The sequence below is a fragment of the Gopherus evgoodei genome, chromosome 5 (genome assembly GCF_007399415.2).
Source record: "Gopherus evgoodei ecotype Sinaloan lineage chromosome 5, rGopEvg1_v1.p, whole genome shotgun sequence".
Lineage (NCBI taxonomy): Eukaryota > Metazoa > Chordata > Testudines > Testudinidae > Gopherus > Gopherus evgoodei.
The window spans coordinates 43871477-43889007 of record NC_044326.1 but is presented as its reverse complement, the minus strand read 5'-3'; positions in this window follow the sequence as shown (position 1 = coordinate 43889007).

Sequence of the window (17531 nt, the reverse complement as noted above, 5' to 3'; positions counted from 1 at the left end):
TCACCGTATGTCTACTGCATGCTGCTGGTAGACGCGGTGCTGGGGCAATGAACAGCAGCATCCTCTCCCCTCCCTTCCCCAGTGGCAGACGGTACAGTGCAGTAGGACTGGTAACTGTCCTCGTCATCAGCCCGTGAGTGCTCCTGGCTGGCCTCAGGTGAGGTCTGCTGGGGGTGCCTGGGTAAAAATAGGAATGACTCCCGGTTATTCCCGGCAGATGGTACAGTATGGCTGGTAACTGTCCTCATCATAGCAACTGGGGCCTGAACTCCATCAGTCCCCCCCCCACCCATGTCTAAAGAAAAGATTCTGTACTGCCTGGACTAATCATAGCAGCGGGATGCTGCGCTCCTCTCCACTCCACCATTTAATGTCCTGCCTGGATTATCATAGCAGCTGGAGGCTGCCTCCCCCTCATTTTATCTCACTAAAAAGTCAGTGTTGCTTATTCCTGCATTCTTTATTACTTCATCACAGAAATGGGGGGACCCTGCAATGGTAGCCCAGAAGGGTTGGGGAGGAGGGAAGCAATGGATGGAGTTGTTGCATGGACACCCCCTAGAATGGCATGCAGCTCATCATTTCTGTGGGATCTGACACGGAGTGGCTGTGCTCGCTGGTACTCTGATACACTGGTTCTCTTGTACACTTGCCCCATATTCTAGGCAGGACTGACTCTATTTTTAGATACAACATAAAGGAGGAAATGACCTGGGGGGTCATTCCCATTTTTGTCTTTGCGCCCCCGGCCGACCTCAGCAAAGGTCAGCCAGGAGCACCCATGACAGCAGGAGACGGTACAGAACGACTGATAACCGTCATCTCATCACCAATTTACAATGGCACAGCAGACGGTACAGAAAGACTGGTAACCATCTCTGCTACCTTGCAAAGGCAAATGAATGCTGCTGTGTAGCGCTGCAGTACCGCCTCTGTCAGCAGCATCCAGTACACATACAGTGACAGTGACAAAAGGCAAAACGGGCTCCATGGTTGCCATGCTATGGCGTCTGCCAGGGCAATTCAGGGAAAAAGGGCGCAAAATGATTGTCTGCCGTTGCTTTCACAGAGGAAGGAATGAGTGATGACATTTACCCAGAATCACCCGCGACACTGTTTTTGCACCATCATGCATTGGGATCTCAACCCAGAATTCCAATGGGCGGGGGCGACTGCAGGAACTATGGGATAGCTACCCACAATGCAACGCTCCAGAAATCGACACTAGCCTAGGTACATGGGCGAATTATTGTGCTTTGTGTGGCCGCATGCATTCTAATTTATACAATCTGTTTTACAAAACCGGATTATGTAAAATCGGCATAATCCTGTAGCATAAACGTACCCTCTGTTTGTTTATTTAAAAACCAGTATTTTCATGACTCCACCTCAGCGCCCCCATCATTTACCTTGAGTACCATTGTGCACATGGTTGGCATTGTGCTACTTAAGGTAGGATTTTAATAATAAATAATTCTAGAAAATAGTTTCTACTAGTAGATAATCAATCAAATTTTCTAGTATAATGTTTCCTATGCTCCTATAATAAGTCTGCAATTTGCAATTCAAAAATTCTTTTTTATTTTTTCTTGGAAGTACAAGTCCATTTTTTATTTTATGACCCCCAAGACTGTCCAATTTCCTGGTTTACCATCAAAACTTCATCCATATCCTTTGTTTCATCCACATTGAGAACTGCTTTTTGTCAACCATTCTGCTTCTCTCTTTCTAGCAATGTAGGGCTTGTCTATGCTGGAAAGTTTTACCAGTTGTACAGGAGTTATACCAGTAAATAACCTATGTGGACACACATTCTGGTATAAGAGTGCTTTTTGTGATTTAGTTTAAGACTCTTCCAAACCAAGCAAGCTAAACTAAAAAGGCACTCTTATACCTGAACGACTGGCTAGGATGATTTAGTTGGGGTTGGTCCAGCTTTGAGCAGGGGGTTGGACTAGATGACCTCCTGAGGTCTCTTCCAACCCTAATCTGCTATTATTCTATGAACTGTGTCCACACACAGAGTTATGGCAGTATAATTATACCTGTTTAAACTTACATTAGCTTAGGGCTTGGCTACACTCAGGTGGCGACTTTCCCTCTGCCCTGTGGGTGTTCGACCCCCCTCCTCACCACCCTGGCCCTGCACCTGGCCCACCACTTCTGGCCCTTGTGCCGCCCTCACCCAGGCTCCAGTTCACCCCTTCCCCAAAGTTCCTGCCCCTTCCCACCCCCATTCCACTGCCTTTCCCCAAGTCCCCACCCCTGCCCCGCCTCTTCTCCTCCTCCTCCCCTGAGTGCGCCCTAGCCCTGCTTCCCCGTTCCCTCTCGGAAAGTCCTAAGTGCCGCCAAACAGCTGTTAGGCAGAGGGAAGTGCTGGGAGGAAGGGGGAAGAGTGAACGTGGTACGCTGTGGGTGGGAGAAGGAGGCAAGAGTTTGGCTGCCAGTGGGTGAAGTGCATCCACTAATTTTTCCCCGTGGGTACTCCATGCTTTTTGGGGCCACCAAAGATGTGGGGAAGGCTTCCATGGTTGAACCATCTCAGTGGCTTGCATTTTCTTGGGAGTGTAGGATCATCTAAATAAAGATTTCTTGCCTTATTTACTGTTGTTTCCCAGAAGTGATTGTATGACAAGTCAGTGTGCATCCCACCCTACACCCCTTGCAACAGGCCAACTTTCTTCATAATACTTGCCAATATCGAAAACATATCACAACATTCTGGATTATCCTCCATGGAAAGGTTAAGGGAATGTGCAGCACAGTGCACAAATTCTGCTCTTGATGCTTCACTCTGGCTTGGACCCCAGAAAATTAACTGGATACATTACTGGCTCCATTGTAACACTGCCCCTGACAATCAGAAAAAGGGAAATCACACCTGAGAAGTGTATCTTCCACAATTTTTGAAAAGAGAGGCAGCATCCATTGCATCAGTTTGGTAAAACCCAAATAAACTCCTCATAAATCTCTCAGGCTTCACTAGAAAAGAACCTTAAAGAAAAACTTACTTGTTCTTTTCTTGGCAAATCGGTAGTCTTCTCTATTACAAGGTGTACAACTTAGAAGCCTTTATCTTTTGCACAATTTGCCTTAGCACCATCATTGCCATCATTTTGATTATTTTGTTGTTAACCTCATGTGATAGCCACTTGTATTTTGTGCGACTAAACCACTGTCTCAGTTCCTCTGAATCTGTACTGCATAGCAACAAGAGCTGCATCAAATTTGAATCACTCTCATTATGTCCATATAATACTATTTCTTGTTGAGCTAGGTACTGAACGTTGGTAAAAATTTTATGCAGTGCATTCCTAGTTGATTGTGATTCTTTTCTGTAAATGGCCGACATTAATGCAGAAACATTTACCTGCAATTGCAGATCAGCATACTTCATTACTGCTTCCTTGTGGCAGGAGGATTTTTCATGTGATGTAAAGCCACGCATTGTGTGTCTCCAGTCTTGAAATCTGGATGAAATAAATGTTGGTTTGGCCTTTGTAGAAAATATTAAGATCCTCTTTTCAGAACAGTTTTTGCAGGTGGAGCAAAAAGATCTAATTAACTATTGTAACTATTATAGCCAAGATTGCTGAAAACTCCTTTTCTTATCTTGTAGATCTGCCACATCTTTCTTTTGTATAACTTCAGTCTGCAAGCTGGGTGTCAAACTCAGGCCATCACTTGATGAGTTATACTTTTCTTCTTTTCTCTGGGTAACTTTATTAAGAATTTATCCATTACTGATTATTATTACTGGTCTTACGAATCGAGAATTTGTTGCAGGGAGAAAATGAAGCTACAGCGCACCAGCGCCACAAGTTTACAAGTGCCAGGTAAAAGTGGAAAGTCAGAAGCAGCACTCACCTGCTTCAACGTCCTGCCCTGGCTGGGATGATTTGGTTGGGGCTGGTCCTGCTTTGAGCAGGGGGCTAGACTAGATGAGCTCCTGAGGTCTCTTCCAACCCTAATATTCTATGATAATACATTATATTTTGTTGTACACTTATACAACCAATTATATACATTACTTTAAAGAGTATAAAATAATCACGAATTGTGCTAAACACGATCATACCCCAAACTGACCGCCGAATTTAAGTTGTGTGTTTTTTCCCTTAGGCACTCATACACTTTATGGATGCCTTTCAAATGAAGCTGGATCAGGGTCTTATTTGTACGAGATACAATGGTGCAGAGTGGGTGAATTCGTGACACAGACTTTCAACCACCTGCTTAGACAATGATGAAAATGATGTGTCCTTTCATCACAGTCCTGGTCGTCGTAATTGTGTATGCAGACTGTCGGAAGCCTGTGCGTCACGAAAGCACCCTGATTATTTAGCCTGTTTTCACAACACAGGTTTGTGTTACCTTAAGAAAATAAGGTTAAGTGTTCCCTTCAAGTTAATGCTCAGTGGACAATTGTGAACAAGAGATATTGTTCACATCAAAATGTATGTAAAATATAAGCCCAAACATTGATGGAGCACGGGCACCATGGGCCTATATAACTCGCTGCCTATCAGCACAGGGAATTTATTCCTCAGGTGCTCAGTGGAATTACAATAATAGCACCTTCTGGGCTCTTCTGCTTTTTCAGGAGATTTGGGACAAGAACTGGAGGAGTGAACCTGGGGAAGATGAATGTCCAGCCTCCCATCTACTCTCCTTCTTCCCAGGGGTGGCTTTGTTCTATTAGGCTTTAACAGCGGTTGTTCTAAATCAAATTGATCTGTTTTGCAAAATATGTGGGCAGTTGCTAATTTTACTCCAGCCATCTTCAGGACACACGCAATTACTGCTACATACTATCTGCTAGAGCTCCGAAGCTGAGTACTTCACTGGTCCTATTAAAGTATACCTGTCTGCTTATATCTGCAACCAACTTCAAATAAATACTGCAACTAGTAATCCACAGTCACGATGAATTGTAACAGCACTATGCACTGATCTCTGCCTAGCACCCTCAGCTGTTTTTTAAGTCCTATTACTGCACAAGTAAAAAGAGGCTGTGACTTATTTACATTGTACACATGACAACTGTAATTAAGGAAAAATAGTAAGAAGCTTTAAAGTGAACTCAGTATTGGTGACTGAAATTTACTTGAAAGTTCTCAATTTCATTAAATATCCTTTTTGTTGTGTGTGTTTAAGGAACTGATCCAACTCCCATGGAAGTCAATCATCTGGAAAGATTCCAACTGACTTTAATGGGAGCTGGAACAGGTCCTAAATCTCATCAGTACTGGCAATTATTTCTTTACCTCTGAGAGAAAAGCACTTCACAATAAATCAATGAACAATAAAAAAATCTTTAAAGGGAGTAGTAAGTAAACAAGAAAAAAGAACACCTGGATTACAAAAATACATACATTTGACAAGAAAACACTTTATACTGCCTTTAACTTGGAGTCCATTTAGGCTCAAAGCAGCTGACTGATAGTACTAATGAGGCAGGCTTTTTACAAGGTCATACACAATTCTGCCCGTGTAACTCAATCCTGAACTGCTATTCAAGTCATCAGCAGAACAGGCCAAATGTGCCGAATTTGTCTATTTGTGTAGTGGTTGGTCAGACTGCCATTCCTTGAGAAACTGCTGTACATGGCATGCCCCCTAAAAGTCAGAACAGAATGACAGTAAAGCTCCAAAAATATCCATGACCCAGAGACAAGCTGACACAGGACATCTTTGGGTCATGTCACATAGCCCATATATCATGATCCCATGTGACATACATCTGCTTTTCATAAACATGTCTTTTCTGAAAGTCAAAGAAGATGCAGAATGACTGTGTTGGGTAATGGCAGAATTGTCTATGAGACAGAATAGTCTAGTGTACCGATCATAGGAGTAGGAATAGAAATCAAATCTGTTCTGTCATGTGCCTATCTATCCTCAGGCTTGGGGGGAATTTCCCAGGCTCTCAAGATTTTCACTGGTGGGGTAGCCATTGCTACTACAAATTCCACTATTCCAGTTGCTAAAATGATGTTAAAGATAGCAGAAGAGGAATTTAATAAAGAGCTTTAAAGAGAACCTATGTTTGGTCCCAGTGCAAATAGGCTATGAACAAGATGGTCTGAATTCACTTATTGTCAGGAGATATATATAATTTTGATTAACCAAATTTATATTTTATATGATGCATTTTTCAAATGACCTCACCCCTCCAAATAACTGAAACCAACTACCCAGCCAGCGTCAGCTGAGAAGTGCGTCTCGGGCTTTTCATTTTCCCATTGGAAGCAGGTATGCCCTGACGCTGACTTGCAATGTAACCTTGGGCAAATCACTTATCGTCTCTATCTCAGCGGCTGCAACTTGTAAGATGTGGCTAGTACTTATCTAACTCACAGGTGTGTTGTGAGAACTGATTTAATATTTAATATCTTTAAGAAAGGGGAAAAAAGTGATCCGGGCAACTACAGACCTGTTAGTTTGACATCTGTAGTATGCAAGATCTTGGAAAAAATTTTGAAAGAGAAAGTAGTTAAGGACATTGAGATCAGTGGTAATTGGGACAAAATACAACATGGTTTTACAAAAGATAGATCGGGCCAAACCAACCTGATCTCCTTCTTTGAGAAGGTAACAGATTTTTTAGACAAAGGAAATGCAATGGATCTAATTTACCTGGATTTCAGTAATATGATATGGTTCCACATGGGGAATTATTAGCTAAATTGGAAAAGATGGGGATCAATATGAAAATTGAAAGGGTGGATAAGCAACTGGTTAAAGGGGAGACTACAACGGGTTGTACAGAAAGGTGAACTGTCAGGCTGGAGGGAGGTTACAAGTGGAGTTCCTCGGGAACTGGTTTTGGGACCAATCTTATTTAATCATTTTATTACTGACCTTGGCACATATGTGCTAATAAAGTTTGCAGATGACACAAAGCTGGGAGCTATTGCCAATACAGAGAAGGACTGGGATCTGGATGACCTTGGAAGGAAGGAAGATCTGGATGACCTTGTAACTGGAGTAATAGTAATAGGATGAAATTTAAAGTGAAAAGTGCAAGGTCATGCATTTAGGAATTAATAACAATAATTATTGTCATAAACTGAGGACGTATCAGTCGGAAGTAACAGAGGAGGAGAAGGACCTCGGATTGATTGATCACAGGATGACTATGAGCCGCTAAATGTGATATGGCTGTGAAAAAAGCTAATGCGGTCTTGAGATGCATCAGGCAAGGTATTTCCAGTAGAGATAAGGAGGTGTTAGTACCGTTATACAAGGCACTGGTGAGACCTCATCTGGAATACTGTGTGCAGTTCTGGTCTCCCATGTTTAAGAAGGATGAATTCAAACTGGACCAGTACAGGGAAGGGCTACTAGGATGATACAAGGAATGGAGACTTATGAACGGAGACTCAAGGAGCTTGGCTTGTTTAGCCTAACCAAAAGAAGACTGAGGAGAGATATGATTGCTCTCTATAAATATATCAGAGGAATAAGTACCAGGGAGGTAGTGGAATTATTTAAGCTCAGTACCAGTGTGGACACAAGAACAAATGGATATAAACTGGCCATCAGGAAGTTTAAACATGAAATTAGATGAAGTTCTGGAACAGCCTTCCAAGGGGAGTAGTGGGAGCAAAAGACATATCTGGCTTCAAGACTAAGCTTGATAATTTTATGGAGGGGATGGTATGATGGGATAACTTAATTTTGGCAATTAATTGGTTTTTGACTATTAACGGTAAATATGCCCAATGGCTTGTGATAGGATGTTAGATGGGGTGGGATCTGAGTTACTACAGAGAATTCTTTCCTGGGTATCTAGCTGGTGAGTCTTGCCCACATGCTCAGGGTTTAGCTGATCGCCATATTAGGGGTCAGGAAGGTATTTCCTCCAGGGCAGACTGGCAGAAGCCCTGCGGGGGGGGGGGGGCGGTCGCCTTCCTCTGTACCATGGAGAACGGGTCTTATCTTCATTACTTTCCCCCAGGCAGTGCTTTGAAAGCAATGCCTAGATCTGGGTTTTCCAACTCCTTCAACCATTGGAACAATTTCTCAAGAGTTGTGATGGACTCTCCATCACCGACAATTTTTAAATCAAGATATGCTCTCAGAATTATTGTTAAACAGAAAGTCATACCAGACTAGCAATAGTCCCTTCTTGGCCTTGGAATCATCAGTCTGTCAGGGCTACTGGGTCAAACTGTTTGCAGACACTGGAAGACAACACTGCATCACTATGCCCCAGTCATGCATTGGCAGGTTAGTTTTGCAACCTTCACACTCACGAGCAAACATGCAGTCTTAACTCGAAACACAACAGTTATCTACTAAGAAAAGTTTTCTACACATAACCTATAAATACAGAAATGAAAACATTTCATATGCATTTGCCACTACATAATGAAAGAGCTTATATCTTACAAACTGTACCACTACACCAGATTATTGCCTCTATTCACACTGTATGTTGTTTCTTTGTTAGATATATTTCCATCCGAAGCACGTGACTGATCCATCTCCAATGCCTCCTGGCAATGATGGTGCTCAGATACTTTTGGCTCCATTGTGTCAATAGATCTTGGTTTGAGATTGTTCTGGGCCAAAAGACACGAAGGATTTTTCTGAAGCAGGTTGTATAGAAAACAGTCTATACAGTCTATACATGGACATGTCATACTTTCAAATTCTCCAGCATTCTGCACTATAAAGTAGCGTTGAAAGTACGCAGCTCTCATAAATCTTGAGTTTGGTTTTGGTGTTGCATTCTGAGGATTTCCAGGCTGTATTTCAGTTCATGAAGGTGTTCCTTGCTTTATTGATTTTGTTCTGGATGTCCTGGCTTGTTCCAGGGTCTTAGCTGATGGTGCTGCCGAAGTATGTGAATGTTTCTACATTGGTGAGAACATAATCCTCTATCTGTACTGGTGATGGTGAGGCAATATTAAAGGTCATAATATCTGTCTTATTGTGGTTGATTTTCAGTCCAATTTGCTGGTTGAATGCATTGAATTGAGTTCTTTTTTCTTGTATATGGCATTGGGTATGTGATAGGAGAGCAACATCATCTGCAAATCCCAGGTCTTCAAGGGATGAGAAGAGTGTCCATTTAATGCTTTTTGGCATGTCTTCTGTTGTACGCCACATTACCCAGTCAATGGCAGTGTCGAAGAGGATTGCAGACATGACACACTCCTGACGTACTCCTGTTTTGACTTCAAAACTGAGGCCATGGCTACACTGGCACTTTACGCGCTGCAACTTTCGCTCTCAGGGGGGTGAAAAAACACCCCCCTGAGCGCTGCAAGATACAGCGCTGTAAAGCCTCAGTGTAATCAGTGCCGCAGTGCTGGGAGCGCGGCTCCCAGTGCTGCAAGCTACACCCGTAAGGGATGTGGTTTACGTGCAGCGCTGGGAGAGCTCTCTCCCAGCACTGGCGCTCCGACCACACTCACACTTCAAAGCGCTGCCGCGGCAGCGCTCCCGCAGTGCTGCAGCAGCAGTGTTTTGAAATGTCAAGTGTAGCCATACCCTGAGCTCACCGTGATCAACACTGCATGTAAAGTTGAAATAGAAGCTTTTGATGATGGTTATATGGAAAGAAATTCCATATGCCCACAGAATGCACCATAGGCTTCTCAAAGTCTATGAAATTTATGTGGAGTTGCCGTTGCCATTCTAAGCACTGTCCTCTGGTGTCTGTGCCTTGTCATGGCGGGACAGCTTGCGTGCTCTAACAATCCCCAGAGTCTGTGTTGGAGGCGGCTTTTTGCTCCTGGTAGGTTCACCCATGCCAGATTGTTTTGTCTGGCCCCTCCCCCCACAGACCAGACACCCTGGTCCTCCAGGTTAGGGGTTAGGCACAGTGCTAACAACTTTGTCTTGTAAAAAACAAAATATGTAACAAAAACAGTGACCGAGAATATACAAGGATAAGGGTGATAACTAATAATATCTGGAGAGTAATATAAACAAATTATGTATCAGTGTGTAAAAAGAGAAGTCATAGGAGGGCATCTTTGAACTGATCTAAGGGACAGGACCCTGGTGTTCTGGTTCAGTCTTATCGGATGCTAGTACTGAGCTTTATCGACAATAGACATGGCTTAGCACCATTGCTACCATGGGTGGCAGGTACCAATGGCTGAAGGTGGTTTTGCCTCCCCAAACAGCCAGGTGTGGACCCACCTACACTCCGTCCCCAGGTCGCCTCTGCTTCTGCTTGGCATGGCCACTTCAGTCTGCCTGTGAGATGGCCACAGCTCAGGCTGCGCTACACGCCTTCCGAGCGCTCCAGAACTAAAGAGGCTGGGGCCACTCCGCCTGCTCCGGGGCTGGGGAAAAAGAGTCTGGGGGCACTCTGGGGTGTGTGTGTGTGGAAGCTAGCCTGGGGGGAGCGGAGTCTGGGCGCGGGCAGGGGTACGGAAGGGGGGGCGCTGGGGACTAGCATCCCCCAGCTGACAGTTCACGCGCCACCCATATTGGATATCAAACCAAGCCTGTGGTCTTTCTTATGACGATCTTATGAGATCTGCTAAATTAACATGCTGTTCTCTCTGTTGGTGCAGCTGGTATCATAACTCCAAGAACAGCAACCCTAGCAGCATTTATACTGCTGCAGCATCAGCAACACTCCACAGCACTAACAACATCTCCACAATAAACCACATTCTTATTACTGTTAAAACTGCAAGCCCTTTCAAAATAGTATTACAATACTAGTCTCAACATTTAATGTCATTAGTTACAGTTAAACAGGGAATGTGATGGAGGAGGTGTGTGTCTTGTGAGTTGTGGATAGAGACCCAAGAATGTGGTAGTTAAGTGATGTGTAATATTGTAGATGGTGGGGAGAGGATGAACTTAAGTGGTTGGTTGCTGAGTTTGTTTGTAAATCTGTGCTGGCTGCTTTGGTGGATGTTGCACTTCAGCAACCTTGACTGTTACTGACTTTTTGAGGGGACAGCTAATGAGATGGTGACAAATTTTTTTTGCCATGGATTATTTAAATTGTAAAATTTTAAAGTGATTGTAGCTTTAAATTATGAGGCAGATTAAATTATATTTAGCATATAAATAATATAAACTTGATAGACCATACTGTGATGGCATACACACACTAGCTGCAAACTTGGATAAACTTGTGATTATGGTGGGGTTTTGTTTCTGTTTGCACATTAGAAAGTTATAGTTACAGTGCAGCATAGAATCTGCAAAGAAGGGGCTCTGCTATACATATTCAATAAGTTTCAGTATTTCAGCGTTCAAGTCATGATTTTGTAGGAAAGGTTGCCCTCTGCAGGACATGGAAGAAAAAACTTTTTAGGACACATTACAATATTAACGGTGATAGATATGACCCAGCCCCGCAATCCCTTTCTTTTTTAAAGAAAAAGACCCTCTCTTGTCAGATGGTAGACCAATATTTAGTCATGTGTTTTGATGACCCAGTACCACCCTTCCTACAGGACATTAGGCAGAAGTTTCCTCTGCTTATCTCCAGAAGTAGTTCAAGTGGAAATTAAAGATCACATAGAATTCTTTAATACTAACAACAGCAGGGATATAACCCCAGTGTTTAGCTATACACCTGGTTCCTTCAAGCAAATTCTGTTACCCAGGTGTGTAAGTGGAGATGGATGAAAAACAGTTTTCATTCTCTCATGAAAATTCACAACTTCAGAAATTGTTCCATCATGCATTGAAATTAAAAGTCCATCTCTCACATTTTCACAAATGGAAAAGTCAAAAATCCTGGTCAAAACATTGTTTTTGATCATTTTTAATATTTAAAAATTGTAATACGATTAGATTAAATTTCAAAACAAAAAGTCACTTTGAAATGGAAAACTGAATTTTTTTCATTTTTGACAATGTCAAGACAAATTTGTGTAGATTAACCCTTTCCCACAAAAACTTTTGGTTTCAACGAATCCCCATTTTTCAGTGTCAAAGAATTCCCATCCAGCTCTAGCTGTGAATGAGTATTGTAAGCATAATGGTAGCTCCACTTGCTTGCAAAGCCACTACAGTCTCTATAAAGCCGAGGCTATGTCTACACTTAAAATGCTACAGCATTATAGCTGCAGCACTGCACCCGCACCACTGTAGCACTTCAGTGTAGAGTAGAAACTCACTACATTGATAGGAGGGGTTCTTCCATCATTCGAAGGTAATCTACCTCCCCAAGAGGCAATACCTAGATAGACAGAAGAATCCATTGATCACTATGAACATGATGATTTAGGTCAATCTAATTCCATCACTTGGGGTGTGGATTTTTCACATGCCTGAGCGATGTAGCTGGGTCGGTCTAATTTTCCAGTGTAGACTAATAGAGTACAATAATCACCCACAAAAAAGGTGATGCATGGCAGAGACAGATGTGGGATGCGGGAAGAATTTCAATACCCATCTCAATAAAAAGGAAGAGAGATTGACAGAGGCAAGGTGACGATGTAGGAAGAGAGACATTCTAAAAATTCAAAGACAGAGGGGAAAGACTGTGAGAAATAGAAATCTGAATTGCTTAATTATAGGGGAGACCGTTAGAGGTAGGTTACCATTCAGTTAATAGTGGTCCTATAAAATGTTTGTTTATATTAAAATAACTAACTGTCTCAAAAAATTTAGCTGTGCACATAGTTAGCCTACATAAACGCACTACTGATTCCTTTATCCTCCCTCCCCTAGTCCTTCTGATTTTTGACACCTACTTGTTTTTTGTTCGTTGTTGATTGTAAGATACTTCTAGCAAAATCATGAATGACCTCTGGAGAATATCTAGAAATCACTTATTTATTTCCACTTACATGATTAATAATATTAATTCTTCAAGAGAATGATCTTCCCCTCACCCCCACACCCCAAAAAATCCTTAATTTGTAGACATAACCCCAAGGCTACCTCTGATTCACCACCATTGCTTCAGTTTTAAGCCTCCTAATTTTATTGACTTCATCCAGGTTACTTCTAATTTGCACTGGTGTAAATGAGAAGAGAATCAAGCCTACAGTCTTTACAACTACAGAATATTATTAAGTAATGCAAATGGACACTGTGATAAACCCCTGAACATATATAGTCCTACTGTGAGCAGAGGTTGACTACATCTGATATGCGAAAGGTGTCTCACACAACACATGTTGGAAACAGTTTGCATAGCTCATTACACCAATAAAGTTTCATTAAATTGAAAGCCATATTCACCATACAACTTCCATCTGTAGATAACTGAAAAAAGATACCCTTGTAATTCTATCATGTTTTTATTAACAGGCCCTCAGTCTACCCTCACTTTTCCTCATTTGCTTTTCTGTACATTTTAAATGGCTGGAGCAGCATTTGGGGGGATTCTTCCCTGGGAAAAAGTCTCCCTTCCCACAGACAAGTAGTCATTGGTGAATGGCTAGAAAAGGGTGAGATCCTTGAGGAGGCCTCTTATTGGCTGAATGTTTTTCCACATTTCTGGCTCTACTCCAGTTCCAGGAATGGGCTCCTCTGGACAAACCATGAAGAAGGGAACAGACTTATCTATGTTTTCCAAATGGGCTCCTCACTTATCTATCACAGGCAGCCAAATGATACACAGAAAACAACATTCTTTACAGTGCTCTAAGTGTTCATGGTACTCTAAAGATAAATGTAAGATAGTGGACCAGATCTGAAATTTGCACTATACTGTTACCAGAACCTGACAGCAATGGTGGTTTAACCTGCCACGGGAAGGTTACCCTTATATTGGAGGATACTGTGGCAGTAGTGAATAACCAGTGCAGAAATTCCTGTGCCAGCCTAACCCTAATTTCCACTCTCCAGGCTCCATCGTATCTATGAGCATTCCTCTGTTTCTTGTAGTCTATAGGCATTCAGGTGCTCTCACCCGCAATCAAAGAGGACAGGGAGCATAGGACAGAGCACGGCTTACTCAAGCCAGGAAGAATAGAGGGAGTTCCTCTGGCCATATTGCGGGATTGAGAGAAAGACCAGAGGGAGCAAATGGACAAAAAGAAATGGAAACTGCCTGCCTAGCTCCTATACTTAACACCCAAATAGCAGGGGTGGTGGGCACAGAAGAAGAGCTAGCAGCCAGTAACCTGAATGATATATACTGGATAATCAGCCACACAAACCTTAATAGCCCGCAAATGACTGGAATAGCACCAAACATATGCACCCAGCCCAGAAAAAGCTTTGTTAGGGAATGTGAATCACCTAGTATTGTTCTCTTCCCATTAGAGAATGTGGGCATTCCCTCTTCACTACCATTAAAGTCAATGGGTATGCGCCCTCAGGGCTTGTCTACATCAGAAAGTTGCAGCGCTGGTGAGGGAGTTACAGCGCTGCAACTTTGAAGGTGTACACATCTGCAGGGCATCACCAGCGCTGCAACTCCCTGTTTGCAGCGCTGGCCGTACTCCCGTTTTGTCTCGGGTGTAGAGGATCCAGCGCTGGTGATCCAGCGCTGGTAATCCAATGTAAACACTTACCAGCGCTTTTCTTGACCTCCGTGGAAGGAGGAAGCCTCTGGTAATCAAGCTGATCTCCTTTCCCGGTTTGCTCTCTCGTTCCCGGAACCCCTAGCAAGCAGGTAAGGAGAACCGCTTGCTCGGCGGTTCGGGGAACGAGAGAGCAAACCGGGAAAGGAGACCAGCTTTGCCGCGGTTTGCTCTCTCGTTCCCGGAGCCACCCTGCAAACCGCAGGGAAGGAGAACCGCTTGCTCGGCGGTTCGGGGAACGAGAGAGCAAACCGGGAAAGGAGACCAGCTTCGCCGCGGTTTGCTCTCTCGTTCCCGGAACCCCGAGCAAGCAGGTCTCCTTCCCTGCGGTTTGCAGGGTGGCTCCGGGAACGCGAGAGCAAACCGCGGCGAAGCTGGTCTCCTTTCCCGGTTTGCTCTCTCGTTCCCCGAACCGCCGAGCAAGCGGTTCTCCTTCCCTGCGGTTTGCAGGGTGGCTCCGGGAACGCGAGAGCAAACCGCGGCGAAGCTGGTCTCCTTCCCCGGTTTGCTCTCGCGTTCCCGGAACCCCCCTTGAAGCCGCCCAACAGCACTGCAGTGTGGCCACATCTAACACCACTTGCAGCGCTGGTTGCTGTAAGTGTGGCCACTCTGCAGCGCTGGCCCTATACAGCTGTACTAATACAGCTGTAACAACCAGCGCTGCAAAATTTTAGATGTAGACATGGCCTCAGTCTCTCTCTAGTCTACAGGCAGTCTCGTTAATGTACCTTTACTTTGACCCCTGGTTTCTTCTTTTTTTTTTTTAATGACGTGCAGCAAAGGCAGAGATTGCATTGTTCTCTCTGGGAATTATGTTTTTGCTTCACACCAGGAAAGACCAGTGGTGTTAGCTGCTGAGAGTGATAAGTGCTGCTATTTATATCCTCACACAGCACCCCTGCTGCTAGGATTTCAGCACTATTTCAGGATGCATGGAATTGTTAAAAATAGAATTCCATGGAAACACTTCTCTTTAGAGGAGCCACATCCTAACAAATTTTCACTTGCCACTGGTAATGTAGTGTTCTGAACAGCAGGAATTTTAATTTGAAGTCTTCTTTCCAAGCATTAAAATGCACTAGTTGCCCTGGGCCAGTGGCCTAGGGACAGTACTCTCTATTGCTATGTGGGAAAACAAAGCCTTGCAGCCTAGTGTCTTGTGCATTGCCTGGCTTACTGAAATCAGTTTCAGCGCTGTAAAGCACCAGTGTAGATAGTGCACCAGTTCAGGGAGCCGTGCTCCAGCGCTGGTAGGTATGCCCCTCATAGGGGTGGTTCTCTCCCAGAGCTATGCCACGACTACATGAGCCACGTTAAAGCGCTGCCATGGCAGTGCTTTAAACATTGCCAGTGAAGACGTGCCCTAAGATTTTAAATCCCTCACAGTCAGGGGGAAGCATTATAAAGTGTGAAATACCAGTTTGCCATGAGGTGTTATCTCCTCCGCAACCAAAGTAGGTCTACAGACATCAGACAAGCCATTGTGTTCTAAAGACCATCATTTGTTTGCTTTCCCACAGCTCTGAAGAGAGTATGTGGACAAACTCTTGTCCAATCACAGCTTGGACACTGGGGAAATGGAATAAAAATCCCTGTTAAAGCGTAACTGTTAACCCTATGCTGCTTGAGCTCTGAGGGGCGAAGATTTCTAAGCATAAGCAAGGGGTCTCCAGCTGTTTAGCTTGGGTTGGCCCTAAATGACACATAAGGCTTGCATATTATAGCATCTACAATCATCCTTTGGAGCCTAAGACTATATCTTGGTTGTGTGTTTGTTTACTTGCTTTAACCTTACAAATAACACATTTCTTTTCTTAATTAATAATTCTATTGTTTTAATATAGGATTGCTACAAGCATTGTCTTTGAGAGATGTGTGGTACACTTGACCTGGGGTAAGTGACTGGTCCTTTGGGACTGGGAGTAACCTGAATTTTGTTGTGATTTTTGGTGTAAGGGACCATCTATCACAGAGGCAGACTTACCTGGGCTGCAAGATAGACCATAGTGCCCAAGGGGACTGTCTGTGACTCCATAGTAAGGCTATGGCTACACTTGCAGGTGTAGAGCGCCCGGAGTTAAACCAGCAGGGAAAGTGCTGTCGTGTAATTACACTGCCAGCTGCAAGTGCAGTGGCGTGGCCACATTAGCAGCTCTTGCAACACCACAGAGAGCAGTGCATTGTCGTAGCTGCAGCGTGCTTTTCAAATGGGGGGTGGAGTGTGACAGGGAGTGTGTTGTGTGTATGTGGGGGGAGAGACAGTGTGCTTTGGGGGGCAGAGAGTGTGTCAGCATGCTGTCTTGTAAGTTCAGACAGCGGCAGGTGGAAACCCTGACATCAGCCCCCAACCTCCGTCTCTCTCTCTCTCAAAAACACCTGCCTCTGCAGCAGCAGCATTCCACAGTAATAGTTTGCTTTGTGTCCCAGAGCAGATAAGGATGCCGGCTGTCAGAAATGGAGCTTTGAAGGGGGATATCCACATGTCTGCACCCGAGTTCAAAACAATGACCAGAGTGGCCACTTGACTTCAAGGGATTATGGGGTGTTTCCGGAGGCTAATAACAGTGCAGTAATGCAACATGTCATCCACACTGATGCCCCAGTGTTTCAGCCAGGGCACAGTAAACTCTATGCATCTTGTGGAGGTGGATTACCAGGAGCACTCCAACCGCAGGGTCTGGGCACTCTACATGCCTTGCCAGTGTGGACACCTCAGGAGTTAGGGCACCCAGGGCTGATTTAATGCACTCTAACTTGCAAGTGTAGCCAAGCCCTCAGGCTGTTTAATAGTGCTTGTGGCATTCTCAGTTGATGCTTGGTTGGTGAAATCTAATTATAGAACACACAATGGGTTTATTTCTTGACAGTATGCCCTGAGGTTGGCATGTATCGTCATGAGTCACTCTAGACAGTTTGACAAGTGTGAAGAGAATAAAATAGTGTGTGTGTGTCTTCTATAAAAACAGATAATTAGGTGGTGTTCTCTGAAGGCAAGAAGGCTATAGATTGTACCTGTGATGATCCCCAAAGACGTCTGTCTTCGGAAGCATCCTAGACTTT